Below are 15863 nucleotides of genomic sequence, written 5' to 3'. Positions count from 1 at the left end.
TGGGTTTGTAGCTAGTCTAGGGATAGAAAGGGTTAACAAAAGAAGGGGAGCAATAGTACCTGTTATTAAGGATCTGTGAGGGTGGGGCCTTCCATTCACGCTTGTCCTCGACCAGAAGAATGGAACACCCACCCGCCCTTCAAGTGTGTCTTGTTGGTGTGTGGCTCAAATGAGGTGTATTTTCTCTGTGGAACAATTTCAGAAAATTTCCCCCCAATACAAATCTGCAAAGACTTTGAATACCCCATCTTCTACAGTACATTAATATCAGCAAAGATTTAGAAAATCTGTAGAAATGCAAATGTGTAACGCCCCCAAGTGGCATTACCACTCCTACACCCTGCTTCTGTCTGTATATGCAATAACCATATTATATTATGCCTTTATTCCAGGTCATGTAATAACCTGGTTCCCCAGTGGGTGGCAGCATATTTAGCAGTGCTATTCTACACTACAGAGGGTGGAACCTGGCTTTCTAGCTGTCTTATACTCTCCTCCAAGGAGAAAGTACGATCTAGTTAGAACCAGTTAGTTCCTATACTCCATGCAGTAGGGAGAAACGCAGACGCTCGTCCCTTTGGGACTGAGCTCTCTCTAAAAGCCAGCCAGGACAAGACGTTCCTAGGATCACAGTGAGAGACAGACTCAGAACAACAGCATCAAGCAGAAAGCATTCCTATTTAATATTGCTGACATAGCAGAGCTGAGAGAGTACACTACAGATTCAGCAGAGAGAAGTTTGTTTTGCAGAAGTTGTTTGCCTGCCAAAGTCCTGCTAAAACCTGTTGGGAACCAAGACAAGTTATGTGGATTGTTTGGATTATCGTTTATGCAAATTAAATCAACTGTTGAACTTCCATACAACCGAGTCTGGACTCAACTTTATTTCTACACTATCCAAGTTAACTACCCCTTGTGCACTGCTTCGGACGACCACGTCTGGGATCCAACCGTATCCATGTAAGGAGCACCGTGACACGTGCAACACAACATCTTCAGGGATATTGTGGCCACTACTACACCACCCTGGCAATCCAACAATTCTCTTAAAGGGGTTGTCCAAGTTATATTTATTGATGACCTATCCTCAGGATAGGTCATCAATATCAGATCGGCTGGGGTCCGACACCCGGCACCCCCGCCGATCAGCTGTTTGAAGAGAAGGCGCGCGCCGTGCCAGCGCAGCCTCCTCTTCACTGTTTACCTTCTCGCTGTTGCATCTGCAGCTGTGAGCAGGTGTAATTACACCCAAGCCGTCCCATTTATTTCAATGGTACGGATCGCTCCTATACAAGTGTATGTTAACGATCTGTCCCATTGAAATAAATGGGACGGTTAGGTGTAATTACACCTGCTCACCTCTGCAGATGCAACGGCGAGAAGGTAAACAGTGAAGAGGAGGTGGCGCTGGCACTTCGCGCACCTTCTCTTCAAACAGCTGATCGGCAGAGGTGACGGGTGTCGGACCCCAGCCGATCTGATATTGATGACCTATAATAAATATAACTTGGACAACCCCTTTAAAGGGAGCTTAGTGCTTCCGTTGCTGGAAGGCTACTGGCGTCATGACTACTTACTCTAACAGAGGGACATATAATCGTAAAAACCTCTTAAAGGGTAAGGGATACCCCAAACGTTAAACCCGTCCATTGAAGGATTGTGAGGATTGGAGGATTGTGATCCACAGGCCCTAATGCGGCACTGCAATAAAATCAGGCATGATTCTGTACTGGACACACTTCAGCGTGCAATCCACAAATACAAGTTAAAGCTGTACATCTGGGAAGGCACTATCAATGCTGAACAGTTCATAGAGGTTTCACAACAGCCTATGCTCCCATCCAGACGTCTCTTTCAGGGAAGGCCTTGCATATTTCAGCAAGAAAACGTTAAAACCCATACTGCATCCATCACAACAGCATGGCTTCACAGAAGAAGAGTCCGGGCACTGGATTGGCCGGCCTGCAGTTCATTTTTTTTATGAAATGTTAAAATGACGCACATGCAACATCCAATGTGTTCCATAATCTACTGTGAATAAAATTTGGGTCTATGAGATTTACAAATCATTAAATTCTGTTATTTAATTTATGTACATTTTACACAGCACCCCAACGTTTTTGGTATGGAGGTTGTAGTTCTCTCCTCCTATGGGCTTTCTGTGTCAGGTATTTATATGTTTAAATACCCCAAAACAGTATCCAAACATTAGGATATGAGGAGGCCCTGGACTCCACTGACTTTCTGCCTGGCAGTATGTGAGTTTTTTCGCCAGACACAGTAGTGTGATAAGCTCTGCTGCCGCGGTGGAGCTTTATTTTAGGGGAAGGGGGCACCGGAAACCCTCCCCTCCTTGTTGCACATGCCAATACTGCTGCTTAGCGCCCCCTGCTGTATTTATCAGCTGTCTTGCCCAATGCAGCGGTATAGTGCTGCACCGCTATGCGAAGAGCGCCCTGGTCATGAAAAGCCAGCGTCCTGTTGCTTCTCCATGGCTGCAAAGCATTCTATTGCTTGCTGGTCATGGCTCTGCAATGACCAAGAGATAGGTGTGATCAACCGGAGTGGCACCTGACTGTCATGTATGAGGTGGTCTTTGGCCCACTGTTATCAGATTAGGAGCTGTCTCGAGGAGCCCATATTCTGCTGTTGTTGGTGTCCGCTAGTGTTGAGCGAATCGGGTTCGGACGGCTCTATCTGAACCCAATTGTTTCAAAACTTTGTTTATAATATGTGCGCCGTACCGCAGTACCGCAGCCTGTGACGTTACAGTTCGGTTCTGCGCATACATTACTGTTTCAAAATCCGAAGTCGAACTCGGCTTCGTTAATGAGGCAAAAACCCAAGTTCGGCGTTTGAAACAGTAATGTATGCGCAGAACCGAACTGTAACGTCACAGGCACGAGACTAAGCAAGTCTCGCGTTACTTGTGTCTAGAAGAAGAAGGCCTCAGCGGAGCCCATACATTTTACTGCGGTACTGAGTGCATACTATCAACAAAGCAGGTTCAGATAGAGCAGTCCGAACCCGATTCGCTCGACACTAGCGTCCGCCTCCGTATTGAGTCTGCCGTGACTGTATGCATTCTGCAAGCAGGTGGAACGGACAATATTGTCCTTTATCATCCTGGGACAATGGAACGACATTCAGCAATGAAGTTACACAGCGGATATCTAAATATTTCTGGATGAGCTCTTAATACACTGCTGCCTAACAAAGTCCTTTCAAGAGCAGAAAATCCATTCATTTATTTTCTCAGTGCTCTATTTGCTTTGTCTTAACGTGTTTATAAAAGCCGATCCCAGATCAGCTATTTGATGAAATCTATAGCAACCGGTTGGAAAATAGCCATTTATCACTCAGAATGCACACGAAATTTCCAAATGAACAAATCACAGCACCATGCTTTACACTTCCACACTCAGCTTACGTCTTCCTGTCTAACATAAAAATGGATCAGTTTAAAGTGAGATCATTTATGGTAGAACCATTAGAAGATTTATCACCTCTTCTTTGCTGCTCTCACCACTTTTACAATAGGGGATGGGAGAGGGGCATGCCCAGCCAACCAGACAAATTTAACTTCATTTACAATAGTTTTCTGGTGCAAATAAAGCCCAAAATCTCCGGCAGCTCTGATCTGCCGTGGATTTTTGGGGGATGCACCTAATTTATGACAAGGCCTGCGCCTCTCCATAAATTAGAGACCAGCACAGTAAACATCTCTCCTATATTATTAGGCTTTATACAGAAGTTCACAGCTACTTATGAGAAAGAACGTTTAAACATCACTAGTCAAATAAATGATGTCCTTGTACACCAGGGTGGCGATCACTTGGTCAAGCACTCAATGCTACCTCAAAGTCAATTATTATGATATCCTCCTCTTAAACAGCTTATCCACAAGTCAGACAGATGTCCCAGAGTGGCCGACCAGTGGTGGAGATCATACTTACCTGGTCACCGTTGCGGCCTGTGATTGTCTGCAGCGGTCACGCATTCCCCCATCGATAGATCTCAGCTAGGCAGGGAGGAACAGTGGGAGCATTAGGCACCGACAGGGGCGGACTGGGAACGTAAAGTGGCCCTGGAAAAAAATAAAAATAAAACTGGCCCCATGTTTTAGGGGGGTTCAACTAAACAGAAGGTGGTGCAACACAAGTAGGCGGGGTCAGAAATTTCATAGTGCAATATACCATGCCTGCAGAACGATATACCACAGTGCAGCACAATATATTGCCCCAAAAGATGTCCCTCTGTGGTGGCCATCAATAGATGGCCACCATTTGTCTCTGATGAGGTGAGATGTGGCCACAGCAGTTGAATTCGGGAGGGCATGTGCGGTTGCTGGCCGGGTACATGAGTACCTGAATTCTCACAGCATTATTTACCACTGAGAGCTCATTATGTACCCCGCCAGCAGCAGACAGGTAAGCTCGGGCGGCCCCCGGGGCTTCGGCCCACCAGGTAATTTCCTTATGGCCAATCCGCCCCTGGACACCGAACCCAGTGCAGTGGACCAGATAAGTATGATCTCCACCAAGGGTTGGCCACTCTGGGAGGATCTGTCTGACTCTTGGATAACCCCTTTAACAATATTTGCCTCTGATTAAGGTGCATTTCCTGTCAGCCTATATATATATATATTGTTTTTTAAAGGGCATTTCCACCCAAAATGTAGAATTGACCATATTTCAGTAAATAAGAAGTTAGCACTAGCTGCCAAAGTTTAGCTTTTCTGTTTAAGTTACTTACAGAGATATGGCCATTTTTTTTTTAATACAGTGAAGGCGGACATTTTTGAAGAAGTGACAACAGGATGCGCAGCCAAATTGCTTGTCATCTTTGAACTACCTTCTCAGACGCGAATGGCAAAACCGTCACTTCTCTATTGATTGAGATCAATGTGAGAAAAATGAATGGTTAACATCAGCTTCTGAAAAGCTGTTGTCACTTTTTGTGGCAAAATGGCAGCTGCAAGAAAACAGAAGAAAAGTAAAATCTCTGCTGTGGTTGATTCACATGGTGCGGTAAAATCGTGTTTGTTTGCGAAAGTTGTTGCATGATGTCATGATTTTGTGAAAAAGAAGGCAAATAAAGGCGATTTGATTTGAAAAAAACCCTCAGTGGATTAAACATATGGGGTCATTTATCAAACTAGTGTAAAGTAGAACTGGCTTAGTTGCCCATAGCAACCAATCAGATTCCACCTTTCAGTTTTCACAGCTCCTTTGGAAATGAAATGTGGAATCTGATGGGTTGTTATGGGCAACTGAGCCATTTCTACTTTAAACCAGTTTGATAAATGACCCCAATAAGTACTAAATATAATTCCTCACCACTTTAAAGATCTCTGCTTGCTTTCTAAGTGAATAGAAACATTCTCAGTTACATACAGAATCTGAAAATCAGGCCTGATCCTGTCCAACTAATACACATGCAGGAATCAGTACAAGAAAGTATTCTGATATTTTCACTTGCCTACAGCAAGCAGAGATCCTGAGAAAAGTAAGGAATTGAAACGGGAATGTACAGGATTAGAAAACATGGCTGCTTTCCTCCAGAAGCAGTGACACATCAGTCCTACTATTTTGTGTGTTGTTACACACAAAATAGTAGGCTGCAATAGCCCGTGGGCAGGTGTAACACTGTTTCTGAAAGGAAAAAGCCATATTTTTTCTAATTGTTCTCATCCCCTTTAGGCTTTATTTCTAGAAACTCTCTTTAAAGGGGTTGTCTCACGAAAAATATTTTACAGTTTTCAAACCAGCACCTGGATCTGAATACTTTTGAAATTGCATATAATTAAAAATTTGTACAGCACTACCTGCTGTTTGCTTTTTTCTCTTATTTCTTTGTCCTGCTCACTGAGATGGCCGCACATGCTCAGTTCCATCCTGTAACTGCCTCCTGAGCTGTGATAGGGAGAACATGGACACGCCCCCTTAGCTGCAGCAGAAAAGACACTCCCCTGGAGCTGTCAGCTTGATATAAATGCAGAGCAATGAATGAGGAGATCTCTGGATCCATGTGAGGTACAGGGCTGGTTCTAGCTTTGTTAGAAAAGATTGTCATGTACTATATTTTTTTTTATTTTTTTCCATTTTTTCCATTAGTCATGGGACAACCCCTTTAAGGGTCTGGGAAACCCACTTTAACAGGAGGACATGAATTATCATTTACTGGTTGGGATAAGGCTACTAAGAGAAATCTATAGGAACACCTCCCCGTCCAGCAACAAAACCAAACATGAAAAACTAAAGCAGATATAAAACCAAAGGAAAGTACCTATTCCTCATGAATGATGATAAGCAGGATGACAAGCTCCATTATAGGAACATTAAAGACTTAATAATGTCAAATGAAGATCAAAGAGGACATGAATCCTATTAACACTGCGGCCAACAACTACAAAAGACACTACAAATAAACCATCAAATGGAGGAAGCAGAACATAAGCTGCAAATTTACGGTGGGAGAGGCCGATCATCCTAATAGTTATCGAAGGGGTCGCATGACAACACATGGAAGGTTTAATCTCATCACCCAATCCCCCCCCAAGCTGACCTGCGAAAATCCAACTGGGTCATCAGCAATACTACTGCTGAGCAGGCAAAACTAGTGTAGTCATATAGAGCAGCGATTACATAGATCCATAGGGGATAAGAAAGAAAGAAACATGGAATGAAATATATTCAACCTTAATAATATCCACCTACCTGTTCTTTATATAGTGGCAATTCATCATCCATACTACGGTCGCCAGCCATGGTAAGTAATGATCTGACGCCCCCCTTCTGACTCCTGAATTCAACTGTATTGCCATCCTGAGGCAACTGGAGTAGGAGGACAGAACGTGGCAGCTGGGGCTGGCCACCACAGAGGGGCAACTTCTGGAGAGGTATTTTGTAATACACTATGGCATTTGGCTCTGCTGGGGTGGTATAATGTGCCGCAATATGGTATTGCTGGTCCCACTCACTTGCTTTGGCCCCATCTTTTGTCACTTTTGACCCGCCTACAACATCGGGCCACTTTTATTTTTTCCAGGGCCACTTTAAGTGGCCCAGCCTCCCCCTGTTTATAAAGTATCTGCAAACAACTGTACCCCATCTTTTATCACTAATACAACTTACTGCCATACTCCAAACAGCAGTATACTTCATCCTGATGTAAAACTGCAACCCTCATCATGTCCTAAAATCTGCAGAATACTGCCTTCAACAAAATGGTGACCACCACCACCTTATATTATCATTGCTCCTAAGACAAACACCAAACAAGTGAAGATTTTCCTAGCACAGTGTGTGCCTTCAGATGTCACAATATGTGTCACCCATCACCTGTACCATACTGTGGCCATAGGCTCCTGTGCAGATCTCCATCATCTTATCTACACAAGGGGGATTTATCACAGGCACATTGCTGAATTTTTATCCCATTCCATTCTATGTGAAAGTTAAGGCCTTTTTACAGAGGCCGAGGACCGGCTGAAGGAACATTTGCTCCATGTACACATGCCCAGCAATCAGCCGACAAATGAGCAAATGCCTGCTTTTTGTTACATTGCATCTTCTATGTGGGCATAAAAATCATTTGTCGGCTGCCCATGTAAATAAGAGATGTGCTGCCAACAATATGCATAGTGTATTGGAACAAACAAATCACTATCCAACTTAAATGTAAGTGAGCACCAGGGTTGCCAACCAGAATTTTTCTTTTTTTTTGGACAATTTATCCCAATGTTTTTGAAAACCATAATGAATGATAAAAATGATAACACCTCATCACCAGCATTTACTGTGAGCTGTAAAATTAAAATAATTACCACCAAAATAATCTAGTCAAGTACCACCTGCCTCAAAAAAACCACAGACACATCTATTTTATTTCACAGACACAGGAAAAAGTTGCCTAATTTTCCAGACTGTCCAGAAATTTCTGGACGGTTGGCAACCCTGGTAAGCACCGATCAGAAAACTAAGGTATGGGGAGATTTATGGGTAGATAATCTGCGCGTGTAAATGGGTCCTTAATTCTTGACTAGCCCAGGCAGGTAACACATACTGCAATATTAAGAACTATGTGATCTTCAGTTTTACCAGCAAGACCTATACCAACATGGTTGAACTAGTAAGATCTGCATAGCTATAAAGACACCTTAATGAACAACCTACAGTAAGAAAACTATAATATTGAGGTCTATGTGATCTCCAGCATCACCTTTAAGACTTATTACAAAGTTGGAGATCTACAAAATCATAAGACCATTTATACTGTAGGTACCAGTGAAGTCTACATGGCTGGTTTACTTAATGTCTATATTATTTATAGACTCACCTCTCAGATTTATGCTACCTTGGAAATATACAGTGAGGTCTACAGGGTTGAAATATTGAGGTCTATGTGATCTCCAGACTCATTGTAAAGCTAGGAACGAGGTGAACATTTAGGGCTCAATGCACATGGCTGACATATTGAGGTCTTTTAGATTTTCAAGACATATTACAAGGTGAGGTCTACCTCGCTAAAATAATGAAGTCTATGTGATCCCCAGACTCGCTTTTAAGGCCTGATACAAGTATATAGGAGAGAGGTGACATCACTAAGATCTAAACAATCATTCCATCCTTCAGGCTGAATCCAAGGCTTAGGTACAGGTGATCTCTACATGGCTGAAATATTGAGGTCTAGACATATCTTTTGGGCTCAATTCTAAGAAAATGCACGGTAATGTATATTGTCTATATATGTATATAGTATATATATTACTCTATAATTCTGAGGTCTATGTGATCTCCAGACTCACGTTCAGGATTATTCTGAGGCTGTAGATACTGGGTGAAGGTAATATCTACCTGACAACTAGACTCATGAGGACACAGAAGCCACCATGCCTGTAATACTGTCTCAAGACTTTACCTTTCCGACTCATCGCTAGACTGGAGATGCAAGGTGAAGTCTACAAGGCTTAAATATTGACATCTACATAACCACAAGACTCCAAGGACAAGGCTGAGGTACTACTATAAGGCAGCAATACTGAGGTCTGTTCAATCTGTAGACTCACCTTTCAGGCTCACTGCAAGGCTGGAGACATCTACATGGGCATCAATTCTGCAGCAGAACATTTGTTGAAAGAGAAATAAACATCCATTGGCCCAAGGGGAGGAAGATGAACTGCTCTTACTCAAGGAAGACACTGTTTCACCTTGGAAATCCCAGGCAGTTTCCACAGAGGAGGATGATGCTTGTTGTGAGTCACTTATCCATGGGGATTGCTGGTAGCTCATACAGTATGACAGTCTCCTGAAGGTGTGGCAGCTTGCAGATCCTACAGGCTTGAGCAGCAGCCACTGGACTCTAGAATGCAGGGCAGCAGCAGGACCCCCCTTTCTGTTTAAGCACTGGCTACTTTTGTTCTGTGTGTGCCTGTGTGACTCCAGCTCTCCCTCTGCTGAGCTCATGTCTATTCCTCCCATACACTCCCCTCCCCTTGCACAATGAGCACACTGCTGGAACTTAAGCCTCCAGGGCTCTTACAAGACACATCTTTTCCCAGGTGAACAAGGGATCAGTAAACACCTGTCCCAGCATCAGGTTTCTTAGGCTGTGCAGGGAGACTGGGAAGAAGGGAGGCAGCACATTTACAGGGATGGGGGGTCTTCCATTCTATAGAAAAGCTCTTACCTGCTGAAAACATGATGCAAATGTATAGACAGGAAGGAAGGGGGGTGCTATCGATTTACTGTGCATCTTATGGAACTAAAGAAAGTCGCCATGATGAGAACATTGTCACCCAACTTGCTTAGATGGAAGACAGCGGTATAATTTAGTTGGAAAGTTGGATGGCAACTCCCATAAAGATGCAGTATTGCTTGTCAAGATCACTTGGCAGAAGAGGGCCAATCAAGAACAGATCTTTCTTTTTCTTTTTTTTTTAAGTAAATGATCTTTGACTTGCTGTGATTAAAATGACACTTTTTCACCAGGAAGGAAGGAAAATATTATAGTTTTGCAGTGCAGTTCCTGCTCCACTGGACGTGATGATGGACATGTCAGTGAGGAAGCAATGTACAGGGGTATGACGGTGGTAATGTGTCCAGTGAGTCATTTATATTCCAGTTTAGAAGCAAACATCTGGAGGTTTCTATGGCAACACCACCATTTTCATTGCACAGATGGTAATAACTACTAATATTTATTCATTATTTATTGAACTCCCTTATTCAGCGCTGACATATTCTGCAGTGCATTTGCCACCATTATTATCACTCGTCGTCCCCATTGGAGCTTAAACCTTTGGAGGGTGGGAGGAAACACGCGAAAAACATACAAGCATGCAGATGTTGTCTTTGGTCGGATTTAAACTTAGGACCCCAGAGCTGCAAGGCACCAGTGCTAACCACTGAGCCACCGTACTGTGCTAGTAGGGTTAGATCAAGATCTGTGGAGGGTCCAGAGCGAAACTATTTTAAGTTCCCCTTTCATTTTTTTGGAAAAAGGAGAGAATGGGGGGGGGGGCAAAAATAATCCACCTGCAGATTTGTTGAAGGATTACAAGAAACACCTTCATTGCATATGTAGAGATTGAGGTGGGGTGATAGATGGCGGAGGATGCGGGCTATTGCCCTATATTGACCATGCTTTCTTTCAGTCCTATCAGGAATGTGTAAAGTGGGTGAAATCTGTAAAATACAGCAATGCCAAGTAACACATGCCTCTGATAGGGGTTGTCATCCAGCTTTCCATAGACTCTGCATTGTCATACAGTTACCTTCTCTTTATTCCTCCCGTTCTCCTGCTGCTCTGTCTGTGGGACTAGTGTCAGTATTCACTGTAGTTTGGAATTCAGTTCGTGATCTAGGAACCCTGCCAACAGTGGAGCTCTTCAGCACAAGAAATTGTGGTACAACACAAAGAAAAGTGAATTTAAAATAAGCAATGACAAGATCCTCATGGAAAAACCTTCTGACCGTCAGCCAGTGTCTCCTCCTTTCTTGCTGTACAGGCAAAAGCACTTATTAAAGACATCTTTAGTGATGGATTTCTAAGTATTCTTGGAGCATCACCTACTTTTTCAAATACTTGGAGTAGCGGAGAAGGTTTAGCGCTGGAAAATTGCTATTTATGGCATAATGACTAAATTTACCCTAGTGAATCAAACTAGTAGCTAGCGGTGATATAAATAGAGCCTTCCCGCTGCCACCCTGTTGTCTGGTCATTAAATTATTTATTATACCTGTGCCAACTACTCCGAAAAGGGCTTTTCTGATCTCCTCGTTTCACCGTGTAGATGAGTCTGACTCTCACGTGCAACGAGATGAAGGAGAACATCAAGGCAGAGCTGAGGCCACAAACTGAGAAGGATTAGTCTAAAGCAGGGATGCTCAACCCGCGGCCCTCCAACTGTTGCAAAACTACAACTCCCAGTATGCCCTAATAGCTGTAGGCTGTCCAAGCATGCTGGGAGTTGTAGTTTTGCAACAGCTCGAGGGCCACAGGTTGGCCATCCCTGGTCTAAAGCAAAGGTGCACACATTTTCTCTCCTTGGGCTACATTATCAAATTACATTACTTCAAGGGACCACAACAAAGTGTTGACATCATATATAATCCAAACATTTAGAGCTGTTAAACGAACCTTCTTTATATACAATGTTACAATTTCTTAAAGGAACATTTGTTAGGAGACAGGTGCACTAGATGATGCCCCTAAAGTATAAATGGCTGGGCAATGTAGCACAAGGAGACCCCTGTCTAGTTGCCTTGGTATCTGGACCACCCTGCCTGACACTACAGCTCCTGCATCTGATTCTAACTTCGGCAGGAGATGCAGCTACTATTTAGCGCTAAAGTTACTTTAAAGCTGATCTGTCAACAGTTTTGAGCCCTTGAAACTGCTGACCACACCATCTATACAGGTCCTTCTCAAAAAATTAGCATATTGTGATAAAGTTCATTATTTTCTGTAATGTACTGATAAACATTAGACTTTCATATATTTTAGATTCATTACACACCAACTGAAGTAGTTCAAGCCTTTTATTGTTTTAATATTGATGATTTTGGCATACAGCTCATGAAAACCCAAAATTCCTATCTCAAAAAATTAGCATATCATGAAAAGGTTCTCTAAACGAGCTATTAACCTAATCATCTGAATCAACTAATTAACTCTAAACACCTGCAAAAGATTCCTGAGGCTTTTAAAAACTCCCAGCCTGGTTCATTACTCAAAACCGCAATCATGGGTAAGACTGCCGACCTGACTGCTGTCCAGAAGGCCATCATTGACACCCTCAAGCAAGAGGGTAAGACACAGAAAGAAATTTCTGAACGAATAGGCTGTTCCCAGAGTGCTGTATCAAGGCACCTCAGTGGGAAGTCTGTGGGAAGGAAAAAGTGTGGCAGAAAACGCTGCACAACGAGAAGAGGTGACCGGACCCTGAGGAAGATTGTGGAGAAGGACCGATTCCAGACCTTGGGGGACCTGCGGAAGCAGTGGACTGAGTCTGGAGTAGAAACATCCAGAGCCACCGTGTACAGGCGTGTGCAGGAAATGGGCTACAGGTCCCGCATTCCCCAGGTCAAGCCACTTTTGAACCAGAAACAGCGGCAGAAGCGCCTGACCTGGGCTACAGAGAAGCAGCACTGGACTGTTGCATGTCATTTGGAAATCAAGGTGCCAGAGTCTGGAGGAAGACTGGGGAGAGGGAAATGCCAAAATGCCTGAAGTCCAATGTCAAGTACCCACAGTCAGTGATGGTCTGGGGTGCCATGTCAGCTGCTGGTGTTGGTCCACTGTGTTTTATCAAGGGCAGGGTCAATGCAGCTAGCCATCAGGAGATTTTGGAGCACTTCATGCTTCCATCTGCTGAAAAGCTTTATGGAGATGAAGATTTCATTTTTCATTTCAGCATGACCTGGCACCTGCTCACAGTGCCAAAACCACTGGTAAATGGTTTACTGACCATGGTATTACTGTGCTCAATTGGCCTGCCAACTCTCCTGACCTGAACCCCATAGAGAATCTGTGGGATATTGGGAAGAGAAAGTTGAGAGACGCAAGACCCAACACTCTGGATGAGCTTAAGGCCGCTATGGAAGCATCCTGGGCCTCCATAACACCTCAGCAGTGCCACAGGCTGATTGCCTCCATGCCACGCCGCTATCGAAGCAGTCATTTCTGCAAAAGGATTCCCGACCAAGTATTGAGTGCATAACTGAACATAATTATTTAAGGTTGACTTTTTTTGTATTAAAAACACTTTTCTTTTATTGGTCGGATGAAATATGCTAATTTTTTGAGATAGGAAATTTGGGTTTTCATGAGCTGTATGCCAAAATCATCAATATTAAAACAATAAAAGGCTTGAACTACTTCAGTTGGTGTGTAATGAATCTAAAATATATGAAAGTCTAATGTTTATCAGTACATTACAGAAAACAATGAACTTTATCACAATATGCTAATTTTTTGAGAAGGACCTGTATATGTGATGGGGATGGCTGAGAAAGCAAACGTAGGCCTCTTGCACACGGCTGTGTGTCCCCCGTGGCCGTATTGCATTACGGATGCAGACCCATCCACTTGAATGGGTCTGCAAATCCGGAGATGCGGTGCGGTACGGAACGGAAGCACTATGGAGTGCTTTCTTGGGGTTCCGTTCTGTGCGTCCATGTCGCAAAAAGATAGAACTTGTCCTATCTTTTTGCGGAACGGACGGATCGTGACCCTATAATGGAGTCATGATCCGCATGCGGTTGGCCGACTGCCAGTGCCTGTGCATTGCGGACTGGGCATGGGTAGCAAACCTCTTTTCCTTATTTTCATCCAATCTGATCTGGAAACCGCATCAGATATCATAAAGATCAGAGGGGAGGGACCGGGAAGCTTCAGTGTCGAGAGCCCACTGAAAATAAAGGGACCTCTTTCATGCAACCTGCAAGACCATGACACTAGGTATCTTTGCCTTGTTGTCCATATTACCTATAAAGTGCTGTCAGCAGTTATAGGAATTCAAAACTGCCTACAGACTCCCTTGAAAAGTTTTACAGTACATAACTTGAATTCTAGAAGACATTGATTGACTTTTTAAATACTGCAGGAATCAGATCTGAAATCTCCCAGCATTTATGGAAGATTCACCTTTACATTAGGTACTATACAATAACCTGATATAGGAAAAACTAACTCTGGTATAATAAATAATTCTATGTACTGTACACTGTGAGTCTGCCAAAATAGTGAGTGCAGCTCTGGAGTATAATACAGGATGTAACTCAGGATCAGTACAGGATATGTAATGTATGTACACTGTGACTTCACTAACAGAACTCTGAGTGCAGCTCTGGAGTGTAATACAGGATGTAACTCAGGATCAGTTCAATATAAGTAATGTATGTACACAGTGACTTCTCCAGCAGAATTGTGAGGCCAGATTGGTGGAGTGCTGCAGTGATGGTTGACCTTCTGGAAGTTTTTCCAATCTGCACACAGGATGTTTGGAGCTCAGCCAGAGTGACCATTGGGTTTTTGGGTACAAAGGCCCTTCTCTTCCGAGGCCTCTGTGCTCTTAGGAACTTAAAGTGCAGCCGCTTTTTTTTGTACCTTTCTCCAGATCTGTGCCTCCACACATTCCTGTCTCTGAGCTCTACAGGCAGTTCTTGCCTCCCCACGGCTTGGTTTTTGCTCTGATATACATTGTCAGCTGTGAGGTCTGATATATCCTTGTCCTTCCAAATCATGTCTAAACAAGGTGTAGAAACATCTCAAAGATGATGAATAGAAATGGGAAGCCCCCAGAAAAAAATTTCAAGTGTCATAGCAAAGAGTCTGAATACTTATGTCCAGGCAAAATTTTAGTTTTTCATTTTAATACATTTCTAAAATGCTGTTTTCACTTTGTGATTATGGGGTATTGAGGGCAATATGGCTAACCCGAAAAGGCCAAATCTTGCAGTTCTTCAGTGTGATCACGAAGACTGGATAAACGTTAAACTACATATGTGCATCCGGCAGAATGGTGGGCACATAGAATACTCCATGTAAAGCACTTTAGGTGAGATAGGTCAAAACTCCCACTTCCAATGTGATTTTTAGTATTTTTTACCCAAGTTTGATATATCACATGACCCCCCCTTCCCATTGGAAAAACCTGACCTGAATTCAATATGGTGCATCTGAAAATGGCAGCTGAGAACCTTTCTACCACCAAATAATGCAAATAATTCACCTACTGTGCCCTTCTCCCATACCGTGTAGATTGTAAGCCCTCCCGGGCAGGGCCCTCTCTCCTTCTGCACCAGTTTGTAACTTGTCTTGTTTGTGCTTAGTGCAATTGTCTGTATTATGTATGTGCACCCCTTATCATATGTACAGCGCTATGGAATGATAATCTAAATAATAATTAATAGTTTTGCATATTGAAATTCCATTTTCTACAGATTACACCAGTTAAAAGGGGGTGTCCAGACTTTCGTCTCGCCCTGTGTATATATTTCAAGCACATACACTGATTTATTCCAGGAGAGACATGTGCTGCGGAGGGCACCATCGATCCTAATTTCATTTCTCTACGGCTGCACTGCTCCATGATTCCTATCTATATCTATAGATATATTAGGAAATCGCTTGTAAGGCAGTTCCCTAATCTAACATTTATAGTGTCTCCATGCTGCAAACACGCATTAATAATCCCATCCAGGCCAGCACGCTGCAGGCAAAGTAAGAGTTAACACGATTCCGTGACTGTAAGTAAGCAGAGGGGGATTATCCTCGCCATGCATTGTTTTCAGCACCTTGACCTCCTATAGATGGAGATCCCATAGAGGAGCCATGGCTTCAGCTCTTTCCTACAG

General features: G+C 43.3%; 1 protein-coding gene across 2 annotated transcripts in view; it reads right to left on the bottom strand.

Moving 5' to 3' along the window:
• The window catches only part of PLEKHG5 (pleckstrin homology and RhoGEF domain containing G5), a 283957-nt gene that overhangs the window by 179085 nt on the left and 89009 nt on the right, over positions 1-15863 (bottom strand). Inside the window, exon 1 of one of the 2 annotated variants that reach the window (XM_044282135.1) lies at positions 9071-9449. The exons of the other annotated variant lie outside the window; for it this stretch is intronic. The gene's annotated coding sequence lies outside the window, so the exon portion shown is untranslated. Of the gene's footprint in view, positions 1-9070; positions 9450-15863 lie in introns of those variants that run through there. 2 annotated transcript variants of the gene reach the window in all.

This window comes from Bufo gargarizans, chromosome 2 (assembly GCF_014858855.1).
Source record: "Bufo gargarizans isolate SCDJY-AF-19 chromosome 2, ASM1485885v1, whole genome shotgun sequence".
NCBI classification, from domain to species: Eukaryota; Metazoa; Chordata; class Amphibia; order Anura; family Bufonidae; genus Bufo; species Bufo gargarizans.
This window is presented reverse-complemented; position numbering and strand designations above follow the sequence as displayed.